The sequence below is a fragment of the Cupressus sempervirens genome, chromosome 11 (assembly GCF_028749045.1).
Source record: "Cupressus sempervirens isolate cs-2001-9-10 chromosome 11, ASM2874904v1, whole genome shotgun sequence".
Classification (NCBI taxonomy): Eukaryota; Viridiplantae; Streptophyta; class Pinopsida; order Cupressales; family Cupressaceae; genus Cupressus; species Cupressus sempervirens.
This window is the reverse complement of record NC_143128.1, coordinates 469,689,690-469,712,541: the sequence shown is the minus strand read 5'-3', so window position 1 is coordinate 469,712,541 and position 22,852 is coordinate 469,689,690.

The following is a 22,852-nucleotide window of genomic DNA, read 5'->3' as shown; positions in this document are numbered from 1 at the left end:
TGAAAAAGCAATGATTGAAAACATTATTTTCCTTCTTTTAACAATCTCCCTCTTTGATCTTCAATAATGAGCTTTTCAATCAGATTTCCAACAGTTTCCATTTCAACATTTTCATGTGTAGGGATCATTTTTTCTTTTAAGTAATATGGATTGTAAGATTGTGTGATGGGGGGGGGGGGGGGGGGGGGGTGATTATACTATATAGTTGTAAACTAGTCAAATAAAGACCTAAGTAATCATCTCATGATCTATTATGCAGAGTATAGAAATGTTAGTTGAAACTTTATTAGTACTAGTTGTAAAGGAAAGGAACTATTAGAACAAAAAAAGAAAATAGATGGTTACATTACAAATGTTCACCCTCTTACTAACAACATCTGGCTGCTCACATGTATGACAACTTGTATTAAAATAAAACAAAAAATAAAATATTCAATCTTATATTATCTATAAGAAAGAACACTATCCATCAAAACATACTAATATGTTAATGAATTAGATACATTTTAAATACACCATTTTGTTTAAAAAGAAGGTGGTCAAAACTAGATGAAGATGGGTTGGAGCCCATCTTTCCACATGGCTTGGTCCCAACCCTAACTACTAAAAGGTAGCAAAGGGTCAAAACCCTACCTACCCAAAGTGGCTTCCTCTCATGACATGATATGGTGAGGTAGCCACCATAGTGGTGCTACCATAAGTGACTACACTATGGTAGAGCCACCATCATATTCATGTCTTTGTCAACTCTCTCTTGTAATGACTCTAGCTAAGCCTCCTTTGCTTTCTCTTGCTATCATTTATAGATCATAAGACCCATGTTTGTGACAATAACAGTAACACAATTGTGAGATAGGATCACCAACCAATAGCCACACATAACAAATAGGATAGCATGAATATATACAATATCTATAATATGAAATAATACATGGTCATAACAAAGGCCACTGGAAATAGTAGTACAAACTAGATCATGTATCTTCTAGTGGAAGAGACCCTTACAACCATGTCCAACCCATAAAATAGATTTGTAATGAAATAAATATAGCAACGAATCACTACTAAAAGAGCCTATATCTATGATGACATGAAACCCTACAACACATCAGAATAGAATCTATAGTTTCCTAACTCCATTTAAAACCTACACAAATAGACACAAATACCACTAAATCAATGTGAGAGAAAGAAGAGTTATAGGCAATTAAGGTCTCAAAAAAGCACAAAACTATAATTAGAGTTCCCACCCACAACTATAGTAATTGTTGTTAATCAGACAATCTTGATCTCGAGTCTATATACGTAAATATCGACCTCAATGGGTGGTTCTCAAATAGGAGGGTGAGGGAATATTGACAGATTTCCTCTAAAATATTCATCTCTAACTATAAGAAAAAAAAGGGAAGGGTAAAGAAAACATGCATTCAGACTAGTAACAAAAATATAGGCATCATCATGACATGAGAAAAGGGCAAGAGAGTGCATGCATGGATAAGCATGGCTCTCTAATTTGGACCTTCAAACTCGAAAAGGGATGGATATATTTTATACATATACACACATTTGATGCATGTACATATATGCATGATGCATGTACATATATGCATGAAACATATGCATCCCATAATCTCCATTGAATCTCAACCTTCAACCTATAACATACAAGAAAATAAGGAGAAAATAAAGAGGAAACAAAGAAAAAAACTATAAGGGTTGGGAACCCATGAAGGAAAATGTACAAGAAACCCTAGAGTAATGGAAAACAATCTTTTATTTTTATCCTAATACCCTATTTCAAATTAGGGTTAGGACTAACTCCCTCACCCATGAGTTAATTCAAAATTAACTCTGACCTTTTTGAAGGAAAGTCCAAATTGACTCTTTGACTCAAAATGAAATGGCACCCTTTATTAGTAAAGTTTACCTTTTAATGTAAGAATTCAAAAAGGTAATTGTGGCTATGAGGATTGGGTGAAGGCATTTAGAGGTAAGAGTTTGAGTGTTCAAACCCCACTCTCACCACATTCCTCTTTTGTGAGTATTTGAATTCATTATGTCAAAATTTTCTTCAACCCTCAACTATGTTGAATTTTATTTTAATCCTTATAAAAAAAGTACCAAACCAAATAAAAATTGCAGGGATATGAGTCATTTCTAGTTGTTTTAGATATTTAAGAAATAATAATTAAAGTTAAAATTTAAATTAATTTAAAAAAAAATAAAAATAAAAAATAAAATGATAATAATATTACTAAAATTAGCAAGCTTGATACGTTGGTTAATATTTTTAAATAGACATCTCTCTATGGAGACTTCCCAACATGGATATTCTATGAATCTAGATGTTAGATTTAATAGCATAGAGACTAGCTTGTAAAGCTAGGGATAGAAATAGTTGTCTAATTATGTTTTATATTTGAAATGAATATTATTTCCTAAGGGAATTATTTAGGCAATGTAGTTAATATTTTAAACTAATATTTGTGAAGTGGTTTATAATTGGCTAGTTTTGCTAATGTTAATATTAGAAGAGGTTTAGGAAAGGTCTTATATAGATGACTTGGTAGAAGATTTGGGCTTAATGTTAAGAGTTGATTTTGAGTCATAATTGATTTAATGAATAATGTTTTGTTTTGTTATATTAAGTTATGATAAATAAATAAATTGGAAATCAACTCAAGATCTTGGAAACCCTAAATGCTTCTTGAATTTGATGTCATATCCTAGCAAACATGAAACTATGGTTTAAATAAATCAAACTTAATGAACCTATGTTAAGTATTCCTATAGCACTATAACTTAATGTTTGAACTAATGTAGTATGTTTCAATACAACCTCTGCATCTTTATGAAATGTAATTGGAATTCAATTGAATAATAATATTAGTGATTTAATTTGACATAATTTTATATAAATAAATGTTTAAATATCAAGTTTTATAGCATCACAAAGATTTCCTTAGTTATATGTATCTATTGCAAGTGATTGGTTAAAATTATTGTGATAAAAGTATCTTTTAAATTATCCTAGTAAGTTTTAATGTTATATTTGGAAAATAAAGCTTTAAGGTACTTACTTTTGGAAAAATATAAAGGACTATTATCTTAAACTAGTAGCTAGCAATGGGAAGGCTAACCTACATCAAAGATTAGAATCCTCTAAATATTTTTAAGGAGTAATGTACCTTTGAATATGTATATGAGTTAATCAATGTTTTCTTGAGGATAAAGATATTAAGGGAAGATGATTTAATTAGATGATTTTGAAAAATAAAAAGGAACTTGATATGATTGAAAAAAAAGTGTTGGCATAACGGAATTACAAAAGAATTAGATCAAACTATAGAGGATATAGTAAACCATCATCATAGGATACATAGTTTGGAGTTTTGAAGGATATTGTTTAAAGTTTTGCTAAGTAATATTGATGTTCTTTTCTAAGTATGAGAATAGGAAAAATAGAGGAATAAAAAATCATATATTATTTTAAAGGGATGTGATCACTTTCAAAATTTATTTGTGACATACATTGTTAGGACTCCTAAAATCTCTACATATTATGTTGTACTTAATAAGTGAATTCTCTATTGATACAATTTTATGTTGTTAAGTGAAAATGTTTATAATACACCTTGGAAATGGTTCAAAACATAAATTTGTAATTTGCAATTATCTAATGGGTGTTCCTTATGATGTATGTTTTAAGAAAATCTCACTTTTTATGTATTTGGATATAAATTGTATTATTAATGAAAAGTGCTTGTAGGGTTGTTTAAAGTAAAAAATAAACATTGTGAGATTGTTGTGGATTAAGGAGTAAACTAGTAGCTTGGTTAATGAAATGGATAAGAGATCCTTAAAAAAGGAAAAAATGTAAATAAGAAGTAATGATCATGATCTAATATCTTCTTGTGTTAACATAATTTTTATGTTTGTGGAAACATCTTATGTGGCTATAGATAATGCCTAATATCCCCATCTAGGGAAGATTAGATTAGCATTGTGGTTAATGTTGATATTGTACATGGTTATGTGGGTGCAAGCTTATGGTTTCATGAAGAAAATAAAAGATTTCATATATTCCTTTAATAGATATCAATAATCCATATAAAGCTATGAATCATGTCATCTTGTTTTCCCTCATCTATGATATTAAACTAGTATCACTATTTGTGTTAGGTGTTGTGTAAAACTAGGAACTTCCTTTTGTGTCCATGCAAAGTAAAAATAAACATGCTTGGAATTATGCTTGTACATAAGTATGTGGAAGTCATACCTCATATATGTTCTTGCTTATTTGTAACCCTGCTAAGTACCACCTAGAAGGATGTTTACAAAGGATAATTATTGTTACCAATTCCTATAGTTTAAAACAAAATACTAGTACTTGGAATGAGATTCCTTTGATAGATTTGTGAATACCTCTCATGTGAGATCCAATATGTGGTGGGAGGATTTATCCATGTTGTGATAGATACTATATCTACACATGTTCTAACATGATGCAATGGGTATGATGCCACACTGATGTAACACCCCAACCTTGCTTCCAAACCCCAAGCTCTCTCTCAGGGCTACCTTAGGTCATTCACTAGACCCACTAGGGCTTCTTCACACCCTATAATTACTAGGACCTTGCTCAAGAGATCCTAATCCTTCAGTTGGGGGTACACCAACAAAGTAACATCAAATTTCTTACTAGCCGGCTCCAGTTCGCTATTAACCCTCAAGTCCATCTATAGCTCCAAGGGTACCAGTTCTTCATCTAGATTTTTTTTTAGACTCCTTCTAACATCCATGACCCTAAAAATTTCTGATTTCATAGGCGCATTCAATCTACTAGGGAAGATACACCAAATTGCTCCAAAAAGGCTACTAGGAATTAGCCCTCCTAAATAGCTGGAAACAAGATTTCTTGAAAAACTTCTTAACAACCCTATAAAAAAATTATATTTTTGGATACCCTTTTTAGAGTACTTCAAGATTCTGTAATTTTCTAGCCTCCAAACTTTCTGTACAATGAAAGTACAGTTTTAGGCCAAAAATGAGGATTTCAAGTGCTTTATCGCTGTTGTGATGGAAAACCACCTTAGACACCTTTCCAAGACCTCTCCTTTGGACTGGAGCAAGGTTAGACCTTCTCATTACTCGCTATGCAGCCGAATTAAGGTATTTATACACTCAATCCTCTCCATAACTCATTTTCCAACTGTGATTCCTAGCCAAGTTGCATTTGGCTTGCCTAGGGCATCACCTTAAAAATGCTTGCTGATGCTTTCAAGGGCCCTCCTTCTTGATAAATAATGTACATGGATCCTAGTTCCAAATCCCAAAATACCAGAGGTTTCCAATGGTGGGAAGTGGCCCTAAGATCCCATTTTCTAAGTGCAGCCCTGTTCAGATCAACAACTTGCCAAGAACAAAAAGATTTTTCTACACTAATGCAAACAAATTAAAATGATCAAACCAACACTAAAAAAAGATTAAAAACAATATTTCAGAACTTTTACAACACAAAAATCAGGCCATTCAATCCTCCTCTATTAAAAATGCCTTCAAATGCATAAAACCGGCAACAAAATACTTGCTCAATTCGTACAAAATGCAAAACCAACTTGTCCAACCCCCTAAAAATGGCTGTCCTCACATTTTTAAAGGCTCCTCCATCAGTTCCATAATTTTTCTAAACAGTTAGGACGTTCTAAACACACAAATGCCAAAAAGTTGCTTTTTGCAAGAAAATGTTGTCATGACAACATGACAACATTTCAGCAACTTTTGTTCTACATGGAGTTAGACCTCCAAATTTGGCACAAAAACAAAGTAGAAATATAATATGCATAAAATGAATTCAAATAAACAATTCAAATCCATTGGAACCTTTCTAGACCATTTTAGCCTTTTCCGGACCTAAGTCACCTAGTTGACAATAGTCGGCAACTTCTAGCAACTTGGTCACTTTGGGTCTTGCCAAGTCTCCTAAACACACCTAAGGACCACATAGGACCTATTATTAGAATAGTGATGTGGCTAGCATCACTACAAGTGAAAAATAAAGAAATACCTAGGTTTCACACTTAGCCTACCTAGGTGCTCCTGCACCACACACTCTACTATTAGTTTAACATAGTGTGGGGTGATGATGTTGCATTTTTTATGCTAGTGAGCCAAGCTTGAGAGCATGATGTCACATACATAATTACATGAAGGTGCTATTATTTTTGTATATTTTAATTTCCTGCTTGATGCAGTGAAATTGGAGATACTTCCATTCTTGTGGAGTATACCCATGGAAGCTTGGTCATGTGTATGTGGAAGTGCATATGGGTGGACCCTAGTCTTGTATACCTCTAGCTATGATGATACTTACATGAGATCTCTATGTGGAGTGTGTCCTACATGTGCCTTCTTTGTGAGGAACACCATCATGTGACATACAACCAGAGTATATCTTCTCCACTTGGTGTATGGTCATGCAAGGTAAGTTGACTTACTTAGACTATACCACTCGATGCAAGGTGTTTCTGAGGTGAACACCCCATTCCATATGGTAAGTGCACCTAGGGTACCCACATGAGGGGCTATTGTGCTAACCAGACATCATTCCATCCTTCCTCATGAGGTGGGTAGATATAGTCACATAGTGATGTAATGTACAACTTATGATATATTTTTATTCTGTAAACCAACAAGCTTGTTTATTTTGTCCTTGATAGTTAAGCCACAAATTTTGATCTTCATTTTTCACTTATTGTTACAACACATTGAATTTTTTTAATCTTATTGTTGCAATGTATGGTTTAACTTCTCTTATTGAAAAAAATAAAAATTAGTTGCTAAACTAGTTTCTTTGGTGTTTTTTAATGTTGGTCTTCTATTGTAATGTGAATTCCTCATCAAGGATGATGGAAATATACTTGATGAGTGTATATGAGGAAGAAAATGAAAGGAACCCTTGAGGATGGTGGTATATGAGGCTATTATGCACCTACTATCCACTACCAACCTATGTGTGTAGTGTCTATTCCTTGGAGGCTAGCCACCTTACATAAACAAGAGATATGACATGTGGTTTTATATGGATGACCTCTTAGCATGTGAGGTCTATTTTCCATTGAACCAAAAAGTGAGGAATGGATCATAGATTACGATTATGTATATGGATTTTAGTTATTTATGTGATGCAATGGACTTCAGATCTAGATGAGATTGACTTTTTACTTGCTATGACCATCCTTGAACCTTGTGATGTGGCTTGTATATAATTGGATGAAATATGTTAATTTTGATATTTAAAATTATCATGTACAACTTAGTCATACAAAAAAAATGTAATAGCACTATAACATACCAAAAAATGTGTGTTAACAATTTTACATACCACAAAAATGTGTTAGCCCAGGGGCATCATGTATTTTCCATACAAGCATTGTAAAAAATTAAAAATTTCTCTATCCAATTCATCTATAGATGTCATACATAGTGACCCAATTCCATTACTCCAACAACTAATCAATAAAGGGTTCAATATGTACATTCATATATTCCACTTGGTACTTTCCTAGTTGAATGGACATAAACATTACATAATTATTATGACCATTTTGATGTCATATTCATAAATTAATTTAGATGACTATTAAATATAAAAAAACCTGGTATAATCACTGATAAGTGATAACATTATGTGCTCCCTCTTTACAAACATCCAAGGAGGAAAGTTATAGTTAATAAAAAAAATAGGCCACACTGTCTAATCAATATAACACCCTTTTAGTTGCAAGATTGGACATCTTTCAATGTATTATGAAATTGGAGCGTGATTTCCTGATCAAACTACTTCAAATTGAGATAATAAGCTAGCCATCCTCGTTGCTGAAACAAACTACATGTTACTGGGTCTGCCAGTAAGACTCTGTGATCTACTAGTTCATGCCACTGAGGTTCTCCACCCATATTTTCAAAAAAAAAAAAATGCCAGCACAAGCCAATTCACTGCAAATGATTTTGAGAGTATGGGTGGTGATAGCTACAGGGGTTTCAACAAAGGGATTTTAATCACCAAACCATAATGAGGATAAAGATCATGCTAAAAAAACATATGCCATATTAATGAGGAGTTATGAAAAATCATGATTTAATAGTTAGCCTTCTTTACATTATTTCACACATTTCAAAAGTACAAAGGGGTGTCAACTCATTACTAAAATGAGCCTTCCCCGTACATCCTATATGTCAACTTAAGATTTCCTTGATTTTGCATTCATGATTTTGATTTTCCCTCCCCCCAACCTAGTAGAGACTGGGTCCCACCAGACCATAAAGATTGAAAATTCTAAAAATTGAAATAACATGCTTTCCTAAATAAATAATAAATTAAATAAATGCAAAGGGGTCGAGTGTGACTAACTTGAGGTGTGATAGGAAGGATCATCCGAGAAGTGCCTTACGAGAGAAAGAAAGTGAGATGGCATGATAATGGAAAGACAAGAAGATGGGATGGAATGAGGTGGAAAAGGAATGAATTTTTGCATGAGCGTGAAATTTTTATTATGAAGGCCTTGAAAATAAATTCAAGGGGTTACAAGCGTCTGAGTGGGAGCCTCAAACAAATCGGCTATATGAAGAGATGTTTCTGTTGTGGTGAACTATTGAAGAAATTCTTCCCTGGTTTCTAGTTTATAATATAACTTCAGGTGATGCCCGTTAACCAAGAGTTTGAATTTGACCGGATCAATTGTTGATAGTTGAACTGCTCCATTGTTAAAAATTGTAATGATTTCATAGGGACCAAGCCATCGAGTTTGAAATTTGCCTTGGTGATGTTGATATCGTGAATCATACAAGAGTGCCCAATCACCAATAGAGAATTCTCTGTCTTTAATGAATTTGTCATGCCATTGCTTTCTTTAACTTTGAATTAATTTTGTGTTATGAAGAGCTGATTTTTGCCATTCACCCAACTCATTGAGATGCAAAATGTGATCCTCTTGTGCTGTAGGAAGGGTAAGATCAAGTTCCAAAGTTTTTCGCAGAGTTTTATGATCAAATTCAATAGGCATAATAGTTGTCTTCCCATATAGGAGTTGGAAAGGCGTAAACCCAGTAGTGGATTTCCATGTTGTTTTATATGCCCATAAGGCTTCAAGAAGTTTTGTTGCCCAATCTTTATGATGTAAAGACACTGTTTTAGTGAGAATATGTTCTAGCTCTCTATTTTTCACTTCTACCTATCCATTGGCTTGTGGATGATATGGAGATGATTTGCCATGCTGAATTTTATATTCCTCCATGAGTGCTGCTATCAGATTATATGTGAACTAAGGCCCTTGATCTGATTTTAATTCTCTTGGAACACCAAATTTGGTAAAGATACATTCGTACAAAAAATTTGCAACACTATTGTCATGGGGATGCTTCATGGGTTTTGCTTTAGCCCACTTAGTAACATAATCAGTGCAAACCAATATATAACTTTTCCCTTCTGATGGTGGTTCAATAGGGCCAACAAAATCAATTCCCCATGATTTATCAAATGATTCTACTACTATCTATGGCTGTAGGGGAATTTCACTTGTTTTTGTTGGTCTACCCATTCTTTGACATTTATCACATTTTTTTGTATACTGAGCTGCATCCTTGTGAAGTGTAGGCCAATAATAACCTATATTTAGAATCTTTAATGTAGTCTATTTGTTAGCAAAGTGTCCACCAGAGGGCTCATCATGACAAGCACAAAGAACATCATATGTTTCATCCTCTCTAAGACATCATCATGTTACCTGATCTTGTCCAGTATAAAACATGAATCCTGAGATCCATGAGAAATTAAAACTCTTTTCTGCCAGCAATCATTTTTCTTTTGAAAAAAAATGTGGAGAAGTTTTGCTAGTAGTTAGATAGTTGGGAATGTCAGCATACCAAGGTTTTGTGTTGACAAAAGGAAGAGATGTTCATCAGGAAAGCTATCTTCTATGGCTGCAGGATCATCAGGTGTTTGAAGATGAGACAAGAAATCAACTACAACATTTTCTTTACTTGGCTTGTCAATAATGGTGATGTCAAATTCTTGCATTAGTAACAACCATCAAGCCAATCATCCAGAGATTGCTGGCTTGTTCATCAGATATTTGATAGCTAAGTGATCTGTATGTACAAATATTTGGTATCTTGTAATGTAATGTCTAAATTTATTCAAAGCATAAATTATAGCAAGTAGTTCTTTCTCTATCACTGTGTAGTTATACTCAGCTCCTTGAAATTTTTGCTGATATAGTAAATTGTGTGTTCTACTGAATCTATCTTTTGGCCAAGTACCGCTCCAATGGCATGATCTGAAGCGTTTGTGTGTATATGAAAAGGTAACTCCCAATTTGGTCCTTGGAGCACTGGTGCTATTGAGAGGTCTTCCTTAAGCTATATGAAAGCTTTTGTACACTCTGAATCCCATACAAATTCTGCATCTTTTCGAAGCAATTTGTATAAAGATGCTACAATTTGACTGAAATCTTTGATAAAATGCTGATAATATCCTGCATGTCCTAAAAAACTCCTAACTTCTTTCAATTTAGTTGGTACAACCAATATATGTATGACTTCTATTTTTGCTGGATCTACTTCAATTCCTTTAGGGAAATAAAGTGTCCCAACACCACTCCTTCTTGCATCATCATAAAGCACTTTTCACTGTTTAAAGACAAATTTTAGTATTTGCATCTTTGTAAAACCTTGTCCAAGTTTTCCTTGGCTTCTTCAAATGTTTGTCCATATGTGGTGAAGTCATCCATATATACTTCCAAGCAATCTATAGATATGTCAAAAAAATGCTAATAACATCTCTTTGGAAAGTTGCAGGTGCATTGCACAAATCAAATGGTAGGACAAAATAAGAAAATGTTCTCCATGGACATGTGAATGTTTTCTTGTCCTGAGATAAGGAGTTGCTTATATTTAAATCTCTTCCTGGAATGGTTGTTGTTTTGACTACTTTTTTAGCCATTGAAATTTGCACAATTGGTTGTGAGTCTATCTCATGTGGCAAGAGTGAATGCATAAGCTTTGTAGACTTGGAATAATCTCGTTCATCAGATAAAGGTAGAATGCTTTCTAAGACATACTCTTGTGTAGAATATGTCTCAGGTTGTGTTCCATACTCATTCAGTATAATAGAGGAAATGACATCATCTTCTTCTTTAATGTTTACAAATGAGTCCTGTGAGATAATCATCAATTGTTGAATAGAATCTATGTCCATATCAGAGTCATCCATATTTGGCCAGGCAACTTGATCATCCTACAGCAAAGGCTAAGTAGGAGAATACAAGGTCAAATTTTTAGTGTTCATTCCATCTTAAATAGTCATTTTCCCTGATCGACATGCAATATAAGCATCTATTGTTGCTAACCATGGTCATCCTAAAATGATAGGGTAGCCCCCAGTACTTGTTTTTGGAGAGAGTACAACAAAATTAATTGGATACTCCCATGAATGTATTATGATAGTGACATCTTCTAGCATACCATTAGGAATGATGGTAGAACTATCTACTAGTTGCAAGATTATTGGTGTCTGCCTGAGACCAATGATGCTTAATTTGGACATTGCTTCCTTGGTCATTACATTAATCGATGCTCCTATGTCTATTAAGACATTTTGCACTTGTACTCCTTGAATGGTGAGGGTTACTACTGGGCTGCCAGGGTCTATGTACTTAGGCATTTTGTAATTATCAAGCATAAGATCAAAAAGCTATCCAAGGACATGGATAGTCTTAGGGTCTTTCTTTTTTCTTCCTAGCTTTTTAACACAGGCTTCTTTGATGTCTTTTGAATATATAGGTACTTCCTTGATTGTATCAAACAAGGGAATTTTTACCATCATTTGCTTGAGTTGCTCAAGCAAATCTAGTGCAACTTGATTTTCACTTGGCAGTATTTGCTCTGTTAACCTACTAGGAAATGGTGGTGTTTTGGCTACAGGAGAAATAGTGGTGGCAGGTCTTGAACTGACTTAGCATTTGTATCATCTTTTTTTTTTATAATGGGCTGCTGAGTTGAGGCAAGCGTTGTTCCAAATCTTAGATGGATATCACTTAGGGTGATGGAATAACTTTGTTGTTGGGTTGAAGGTTTTGCACTATTAGGATTAGGTGTAGGTTGTGTAGGTAACTGTGGCTATTTTGGAGGGGCTGTATTGGTTGTAGGAGGCATTAAGGCTTGCTGTTGAGGAGGTTGAGTCAAGGCCAATTGATCCTAGTGTTGCTGCTAAGTTTGGGTTTCCTGCCAACCCTACTAAGGTTGTTGCCAACCTTGGTTAGGCTACTGCCATCCTTGGTTGGACTTCTTCCAACCTTGGTTGGACTGCTACCAACCTTGGTTTGATTGCTACCACCCTCGATTAGGCTGCTACCAACCTTAGTTAGGCTGCTACCAATGATTATAATTACCATGTTGTTGTTGCCATTGACTATTACCATCGTAATTATGGAGTGGGTCTTGAGGAATACTTGATCTTGGAGCCCATGGCCTTCATTGAGCAACATAGAGGACTTCCACATCTTCATCAATTGCCTTGAACTTGGTAGGCACATGCTGTGATTCCAAGCTAGCAATAGGCTTACATCGGCAGTTGCGTTTCTTGTCTCTGTAATGGGAGCAATATTCTGCCAACATACTATCAACATCCTCCTTCTTCCTTCATACTTGCATGGTATCCAAATGTGTAGCAACATCATTAATGATGTCTTGCTTGAAATCCAACAAGAGGTTTGATAATTCTGTCTTAGATACTCCTACCCCAGGAGTCTTTCGAAGTAAATCCCTCAAACTTCTACCTTTTTTTGTTGTTTCTCTGGAATAGGTCAAACAAATATTCTAGATTTCAGCCCATGTCTTCTGTGTAATGTCACCTCCAACCATTAAGTCTAAAGCTTCCATACTCCTATCATGTACTCCTTTTAGAAAGAGATTCTTTTGAGACTCCTCATTTAGCTGATGTTGTGTGTTGCACTATAGGTTAAACATGAACCGGGCAACATAGTCCTCTAAATACTCATCCTCCTTTTGTGAGATTTTAAAAATGTCATCTCCTTTCAAATCATGGCCTCTGCAATATTCCTTATATTTATTAAGGAACAAGTTACTCATAGTTGGCCAATCTATCACAACATTAGCACCTAAACTCATGAACCATCTCAAAGCGGCTTCTATGAGAGTTGATGGAAACAATTTCAGCTTATGGGCATCAGTTGTGTAGTCATAACTTCGACAAAGGATGTTGAACTCAAAGAGAAAAGTTTTTGGATCTTCAGTAATAAGGCCATAGAATTTAGGCAGGGCAACTGAGGGTATATTTTTCACATTTTGATTACCCTGTTGAGGAGGAATTGGAAAGGGAAAGGTAGACAGAGCTGCTGCCATTTGTAGATGTCCTAGTGGTGGCTGATAAATGACTAGAGCTAATGGATTATCTTGATATTTTGGCTCAGCAAAAAGATTATTCAAATGAAAAGATTCTTCAAATTTGGTCGGTGATTGCACTTGTTTTCGTACTTTTGCAAATATGTTCTCAAAAAATTCTTCTCCTCTCTCTTCCCTTTCTTTAGGTTTAGGATAAAAAGGATCTTCCTAATTAAAGTTGGGAAGAAATCTTCCAAGGTGATCTCTTCTTCTATGCATGCAAGAATGCTAAAAAATGAAACTAAATGACTCAATAGTAAATACTAGATTGACACCATCGCCGGCAATGACATGAAAAATATGTCTAATTGATATAAGACCCTTTTAGTTGTAGGACTAGACATCCCTTACCACCAAAGTACTATGCTAATTTTCATTAAATGTCAATCTGGTAGCGTGAACTTGAGATGATGTCTGCAAAGTATATGCTCTAGTTTTCACTAAAAGTCACTACTACTTTGAATGCAATAACCATTAAGGAAGTATATTTTATCCAAAGAAAAGACAACTATCAAATACTTGGAAGGAAATACTAATTATTTAGCCATACATCTATGCACCTACTGCTACAGGAACAATGACTGGTTCTGTTTCTAGTGGTTGCAGGAGCAATAGTTCTAACTTTAACTTAGAAAAATGAGTCTAACTCCTACTTACTAAAGCAAACTCCACCTTCCGCATGGGCCCCCATGGAAGAATGAAGGAAAGAAAGACTCAGATAAAAGTGTAGAAACTCAGCAATGACATATATTCATCCAGTATGCAGTATTACAATAACTTGGAAATAATAAGATGTCTATCAACTCTGTCTGTCTACTCACTACTTAGCCTTATAGATACAGACAAGGTCTTATTTATAGGGAAGAACAAAAAACTCCTAAAACTACGACTTCCTCATGAAGGAAAGTTAGTTACAATTTAAGACTACAAATATGCAATCTAAAAGGCATTAATTATCCCTTGAATTCCCCACAAATATAGATCATAGAAAATGCTAGATTTGCTCTTTTATCTATCTTCAAATAGCTTCCAGGAATCCAAGTATCATGCGTTGTATGTTTAATTGATTGCTTTGATGCTTACTTCCTTACTCAGCTGCTTTATTAGGTCCCACTTTGCTATTCATTAAAACAGGTCCCTTTTGACTTTGCCGCCAAGTCTTCTAGCTGTAACAGTGTCATAACACTTCTTAATGTCATGAATGCCTTAGAGCTATTCCTTCGTAGTTTGTTTAACTCCCACTCAGCTTGTATCCTGCAATCAACATTTAATACACACAAGACTTCTCACAAACATTTATTTTCATTTATTAGTTTATAAAGAAAAGGCATTAATTATTCAACGAACAGTTTTTGCAATCTCTTCAACTACAGGAAGATCTACCCATATCAAACATTCATGAAGAAAGATTTTTACCATAAAATGAATCCCTTTTTAAATATAATTCTGATTATCATTTTATGCCCTATGTCCATACTTTATACATCAAAAGTTCAAAAAAATTATTCTAAAGGATGATAAAGTTTAGTATGTTATAGACAAATGTTCACAAAAAGGGCTAATAAAACTTCTATTTCTTCATGTCATCACACACTAATTAAATGGATCTCTTCTCTCCAAATGGATTGACATTGTCTACTGCCAATGAAAGCTTGAGATTACAAAGATCTTCTTTAAATAGTGGATCTTCTATGCCCTTAAATGAAGAACCATTTGTATGCATTCACATAATATCATCTTGACTTCTATTCTATACACTTGAATAATCTTTGTAGATGTGGAATAATGGGAATGTATCAAAGAACCTTGCAAGACACCTTTTTTTGTTGTTTGATCTCGTCAATATCTACTAATGTGACAATCAGTGCATCTATTTCAAATTCATGTTGTTTATAATATATAATATAATCAATGTGACATGTATGTATTGTTTGATACTCCATTTCAATATCTTTCATAATGGTAGATAATTTTCGGTATGAGCAAGGTAGAATGTTTGATGGTGCTAAAAAACACTCACCTATCAACCTAAGGGAAAAATAAGAATTAGTTAATAGAAATAATATTAATTCTATTCTAACATAGAAGATGAGAAAAATGTCATACCTTAGCATTCATGACATTGCTAGAATTGATATACCATCATAACCTTGAAGTTCACCAACAAAAATATAGCAGCGAGAAGAGTTATTTAGGAGATTTGGTGTAGGGTATTGTATTACTTGAAGTATAGTTATATCAAGGTTATATACATCATCATGTTTAGATGTGAAAATATCATCATCTTCATCATCTCAATTAGTTGTTCTAGTACCATCTTCTTCAATTGTGTTCTCTAGTACATGATCAGTTGCACCAATACCAACATCTTCAATTGTGTTCTCTATCATAGGATGATCTTCTTTCATGAGAATATTAAATTTTTCTTTGATATTCACACCTCCATAGTCCCCCTGTTGAAAATCCATATTCACCAATGTGTAAAAATAATTTCCCCCTTTAGTGTGGCCATGTTTCCTACAATGTCTCTCAGGTATTGTAATTAGAAGTCTTTGATTCTATAAGCCCTTACAATTTTTCCAAGTACATTAATATTTTCCATCACCTTTTCTTTTCAATGGAGACCACAATATAGAAATTATCTAATTATTTTGATCTAAGTTCATGTTGTCAAATATGGTCTTTCTTCATAGGAAAATATTTGAGCTATAATATAATATCAAATATAAATATACAAGGATTAGTAGTACCACCATGGGTCTTTTTTATGATATTTGATTGTATGTTTCGAAGGACATTACATCCTTGCAAAACAATATGTTAATACTTTTAATTACCATGTAAAAAAGGATATCCTTTTCTATATTACTAATTCATCACCATGGGTAAACTAGTAGCTTGGTTAATGAAATAGATAAGAGATCCTTTAAAAAGTAAAACAAAATGTAAACAAGAAGTAATGATCATGATCTAATATGTTCTTGTGTTAACATAATTTTTATGTTTTTGGAAACATCTTATATGGCTATAGATAATGTCTAATATCCTCATCTAGGGAAGATCATATGAGTAGTGTGGTTAATGTTGATATTGTATGTGGTTATGTAGATGCAAGCTTATGGTTTCGTGAAGAAATAAAGATGTTATATTTTCCTTAATAGATGTTACTAATCCATGTGAAGCTATGAATCATGTCATCTTTTTTTACCTCATCTAAGTGATTAAACTAGTACTACTATTTTAGTTAGGTGTTGTGTAAGACTAGTAATTGCCTTGTGTGCCTATGTAAAGTAAAAACAAAAATCCTTAGAAATTATGTTTGTACATAAGTATGTGGAAGTCATACCTTGTATGTGTTCTTGTTTATCTATAACCCTACTAAGTAGCACTTGGAAGGATGTTTACAAAGGATAATTATTGTTACCAATTCCCATAGTTTAAAGACAAATACCAATACTTAGAATGATATTCCTTTGATAGATTTGTGAATACTTCTCCTATGAGATCCAAGATGTGGAGGGAGGATTTATCCATGTTTTGATAGATACCATATTTTTCACATGTTCTGACATGATGCAATGGGTATGATTTCATGTCCTACTATTCATTTAAGATATTGTAAGTGTTAGAATCTGAGAAGATTAATAACCTAGAAAACTAGTGCAAAGAGTAAATATCTAAACTATGAATGCAAATGATACAAAATCAAAATAGCATCATAGAGTTAGTCTCCAAGAGAGTAATGCAAATGCTAGAAGCAAAATAGCATTAAGAGGATGCAAAAACAAGAGATGCAAATGCAAGCCAGGTAGCATGCTTATATAGGCTAGGAAGAGGGAGGAGGTGTCAACACCAACCAATGAGGAGCAACCATCTATCGTACTAAAGATAGAAAAGTATCTTCCCAAGATAGCTAATGGATGCTCACATGTAGGAAGGTGACAACTCACAACCATTCACCTAATAAGACATGCTTTATTAACCTAAGCGAGATTATTAAAAAGTGTAGGAAAAACCTAGCAAAATAGGAAAAATAAAAAACTACACTAACACCCCCCCATAAGCGAAGGTTAGGTGGATGTAGAAATGGGTCCCAGCAAGTCAAGCCTGATGAGGTACCCATGTACATAAGATTTCTCAAAAGAGAGAGAAAAGAGACCCCCCCACAAAAAGTTAGGACTTCGAGTGAGAGGAAGAGGCCCCCCCAAAAGATGAAGCATCTCGCACCCCCAAAAAAGCTCGCAAATGAAGGAACTTTCTCGAAAGTAAGACAATAGTGAAGGTCAATGACATGACCATGGATGAGCTCCCGGATGTAGTGCATGTGGACCTCTATGTGTTTGGTCCGTTGATGATGAACTGGATTTTGTGAGATCTAAATGGCACTCTGGTTGTCACAAAATATGACTGATGGTCGTCTGATCTGGATACCAAACTCAGTGAGAAGATGTTGAATCCAAATGGCCTCAGTGGCGGCATTTACAGCCCCCCGATACTCAGCCTCAGTAGAAGACAAAGCAATAGCAGACTGTTGTTTTCTCGACCAACAAACAGGACCTGACCCAAGTGAGAAGCTATACCCTGAAGTAGACTTGCAATCCTTAGAATCACCTGCCCAATCTAAATCTATGTAGCCCACCAAATCAAGCTCAATACCTGCTACGTAGTGAATCCCACAACTATGAGAACCCTGAATGTAGTGAAGGATCTGCTTGGCTGCTTTCTAGTGTAACTCATGGGGCTCCTGCATGAATCGAGAGACCATGCCTACAGCATAGGAGATCTCAGGTCTCGTATGAGTCAGATAAATGAGACTCCCAACAAGTTGGCAGTACAAAGTGCCATCAACAAGTGGAGAAGAACATTGAGCCTCAAGTTTGACTCCAGAAAGGAAGGGAGTTGAAGCAGGCTTACAGTCATCCATATGAAACCTCGAGAGTAAATCTAGAGCATACTTGGATTGTGTGATGGTGATACTAGAAGGAGACTGAAGGATCTCAATCCTGAGAAACTAATGCAACAAGCCAAAGTCAGTCATCAAAAAACTATCCTAAAGGGCCACTTTGATAGCCTTAATGGTGGGTGAAGAACTTCCTGTGATCAACAAGTCATCAACATACAAAACCAAAAATAGAAGTGAATCACCCTGTTGCAAAATGTACACATTAGGATCAGAATGGCACCGAGTGAACCCAACTGATAGAAGGAAGGAGTCCATCTTGGCATACCAGGCCCGAGGAGCTTGTTTGAGGCCATAGAGAGACTTTTGAAGACGACACACAAGTGAAGAATCCTGAAGGAAGCTCTGTGGCTACTCCATGTAGATCTCCTCATGAAGGTCACTATGAAGAAAATCACTCTTCACATCCATCTGATGTACTTCCCAACGATTAGCTGCAGCAATGGCAAGAATAATTCGAATGGAATTCATTTGGGCAACCAACGCAAAAGTCTCAAAGTAGTCAATCCTAGGAACCTGGGAGAATCCTTTGGCAACCAAGCGAGCCTTGTGTTTGTCAACTGGCCCATCTGCTGCAAATTTTGTCTGATAGATCCACTTACATCGAACAAGTTTTCTTCCTTTAGGAAGAGGGACAAGATCCCAAGTGTGGTTCCTCATCAAGGAACTATACTCTTCCTGCATAGCTATATCCCACTCAGAAATACTAGAAGCCTCATGAAAGGACTATGGATCTGAGGCAGTAGCAATGAAGACATGCGGAGCATCCTGGAATTGTGAACGAGTTCACCTGGTGTCTGATGGATCCCCAACCCAATCACCTGCAGAATGCAAGGTCTGTCTAGCCCAAAGTGGGCAAGAAGATGGAGAATCTAGAGGGGAATCATTAACCTCTGAATGATGACTAGGAGAGGAAGGAGGTGAGTTCTCTGAATCACTTTCTGCATCAGAAGTAGAGGTAGAAGACTGTTCAGGTGAATCTGACTCATCAGAAGATCTGTCATGTATTCCAAGTGACTCTAATGTCAAGGTAGGAGTTGGAGAAGTGATAGAAAGTGAGCTTGAAGATCCCTCCTCAAACTAAACACTCCTCTTAATGAATAACTCATGTGTAGTAGGGTGGAGCAACCGATAACCTTAAACACACCATCAGGATAACCTACAAATATGCAAGGTCTGCTTTGTGGATCCAAGGCCTTACGTTTCTCTATAGGAATGTGGGCCCATGCAGGGGAGCCAAAAACTTGAAAGTGCTTAACTGGTGGTTTTCGACCACTCCAAGCTTCAAAAGGAGTAACTCCCTTCAAGGCTCGGTGAGGAACACGGTTCTGGATATAACAAGCACAGTTAATGGCTTCTGCCCAATACTGTGGTGCAAGAGATCTAGAGTGAATCATACAGTTTTCCATTTCCTTCAAGGATCTATTCTTTCGTTCTGCAACACCATTTTTCTGAGGATTGTATGGAACCGAATGCTATAAATCAATCCCCTCTAAAGTGCAAAATCTTTCAAACTGATGGTTGACATACTCACCACCATTGTCTATGCGCAAAACCTTGATGGCTTTCCCAGATTGCTTTTCTAAAAAAATTTTGAAGTCTTGAAAATGATCAAATACCTCTGACTTCTATTTGAGAAAGTACACCCATGTATATCGAGAAAGGTCATCAATGAATGTGAGGACATATCAGGCCCTTTTGAAAGAAGGATGTTGAAATGGACCAGCCAAATCACTGTGAACTAACTCTAGTATCTGTGAAGCTCTCCATGCCTTACTTTTGTCAAAATTTTCCTTAGGATGCTTACCAAGAATGCAACCTTGGCAAACACCTCCTAAGAATTGAACCAAAGGTAACCCTGTGACCATGCTCTGCTGGTTGAGCTGATGCAAATAGTGGAAGTTAAGATGGCCAAACCGCTCATGCCATAATTTACTCACATCATTAGAGTGAGTGAGCAAAACAGATGAAGGAGGATCAGGAACAAAGTGAGAAAATAGATAGAGCTGCGACTGATGATCTGCTCTCCCAACTACAACTACAGAATCACTATGCAACTCACGTATCTCCACTGAATCAGGAGTGAACTCAACTTGCTTGCCTAAACCTGTGTGAGTGATTTGGTATATTGATAGGAGATTAGTTGATAATGAGGGTACACAAAGAACATCATGGAATGTGCCATCCCCCACATCAACAGACCCTCTCCCACACACCTCAATAGGAGTGTCATCACCCATCAAAATAGAAGGCATAGTACATGGCTCCAAGGATGCAAGTTCTTCCTTAGATGAAGCCATGTGGTGCGAAGCACCCAAATAAAGAACCCAAGTGGATGGTGAGGAAGCAACTGCAACAAGAGCTTTGCCCTTTCCTTTCCCCTTGTTGTTTTCTTTTGCCTTGTTAGACTCTTCATTAGAAATTTGTTTGATAGACTCAGGAACACTAATATTATTCTTCTCAAGAATGTATGTCAAGTGATCAATTTGTTTCTTCAAACATTTATGTTCATCATGACCGGGTCTTTTACAATAGGCACATTTAACCTTTTCTTTCTTAGGCTTATCGCCCTTAGAGGATGAGGTATCAATAGTTGCTTTTGAAGCAATTGGTATCTGATCCTTCTTTTCCTCACTATTATTTTTTTTCTCATCCTTACTATTGTTGTTACTACTTTGTCCTTTTTGTTCTTTTGTGCCTTGTTTGGTTGCTAAGGCATGTGACTTAGAGGACTTAAGAGTGCCCATCTGGATTAGCTTGTCCTGTTCTCGAGTGAGATTGACAACAAAATCATCTAGAGATGGCATGGTGAATTGAGTACCATGTGCACCCTTAGTAGCATAGAAGGTAGAGACAAACACAAAATACTCTGAACTTAGCTTAGAGAGAATACTGAGAATTAGTTGTTCATCTTTCTTTTCAATTCCACATTGTTTTAACTGTAGCCTTAGTGATTTCAATTTGGTGAAGAAATCTTGGATTGTGTTGAAATTGCCTGGACTCAAACTAATTAATTCATTTTCCAACATATGACCCCTCATTGAATCTTGTGTGCCAAATAATGTTTCTAGCTTTGTCCATACTTCATTTGGTGTATCCAAAGACTCAATGTGAAATAGAAAGTCAGGAGAAATAGACAAACAAAATATTCCATATGCCTCATCACATTTGTTAAACCACTTAGGCTTGTCTTCATCTTTAGCAGGTTCATTTTCAAGTCCCATAGTTATCCTATTTAATCCAACTTTCCTTAAGTGAATTATCATGCGTGATTTCCACTCAAAGTAATTGTATAGATTTAGGATGGGCATATTTGTTTGATCCATGATGAAGGAATGCAAAGAAATGCTAAAAAGAAGAGAACCCAACCACAACAATGCCCCCCCCTTTTTACTCAATCAAAGAACCCCCCCCCAAAGAAATATGATTTGGCACTTTATTTTAGTGCATTTACAACTACCACTAGAAAGAGATACTTAGTGGTCTTGATTTCAATGCATTACAAACCATCATGAAGAGCATATGCTAAAAGTGAAACTTGGGCATAATAATCAAGGAAACAAATAGCACCACTGCGATCTACTCAAAAAATTATGCACTTTCAAAAAAAGAATCGCCTTGATACGAGGTCGTATGAGAAAGTTATGATCCTTCGAAGTTTCCAAAACGAGAACTGTGCATAGTCACAGCTAAGAATCTGCAATTTTTGAAGAATTCATGCATGAAAATCAAAAAATAACTCCACTAGTGGATAGAGCACAAAAAAATAGCCAAGTTCATAATAAGAATCATCAAAATTGGAGTCCGTATGAGCAAGAATGAGACATTTGAAAACTGCATTCAAATCTACGGCTGCCAACGGAGAGGGGTATGGCTGTAGCTTTGCATGCTCGATTTTGAAAAATATACAGCTTGCATGCAAAATTTAAAAGATACCCAGATGGTTTTTCGAGGCTGCGAACAAAACCCAGAAAGCATTTTTCTTGCTAATGAACAGAAGAAGTTGTTGTAGTAGTGTAAATTAGATGCCTTTAACAGTAAAAAATGGCTCCAAAAATCAGAAAACGACCCCAGCAACCAAAATATGACATGCAAATGCTGGATCAGCTTCTTAAGTCCATCAATGGGATGCTGGAACCTACACAACTAATTGAAAACTCCAAATATGCAAGTTGATTGTCAGATTTGAGATTGAAACCTCAGAGAAAAACTGTTTTTGTCAAAACTTTTCTGATTGTCAGGATCATCCAAAGATGCAAGAGAAGAGCATACTTCATTTTTCAAAAAACTACAATAAAGTTTATTTGCCCCCCCCTCGAATCTCTCAAATAAGGAAACTAAAATCTACTCTTGCACATAGAAAAGCTCTGATACCATGTTAGAATCTGAAAAGATTAATAAGCGAGAAAACTAGTGCAAAGAGTAAATATC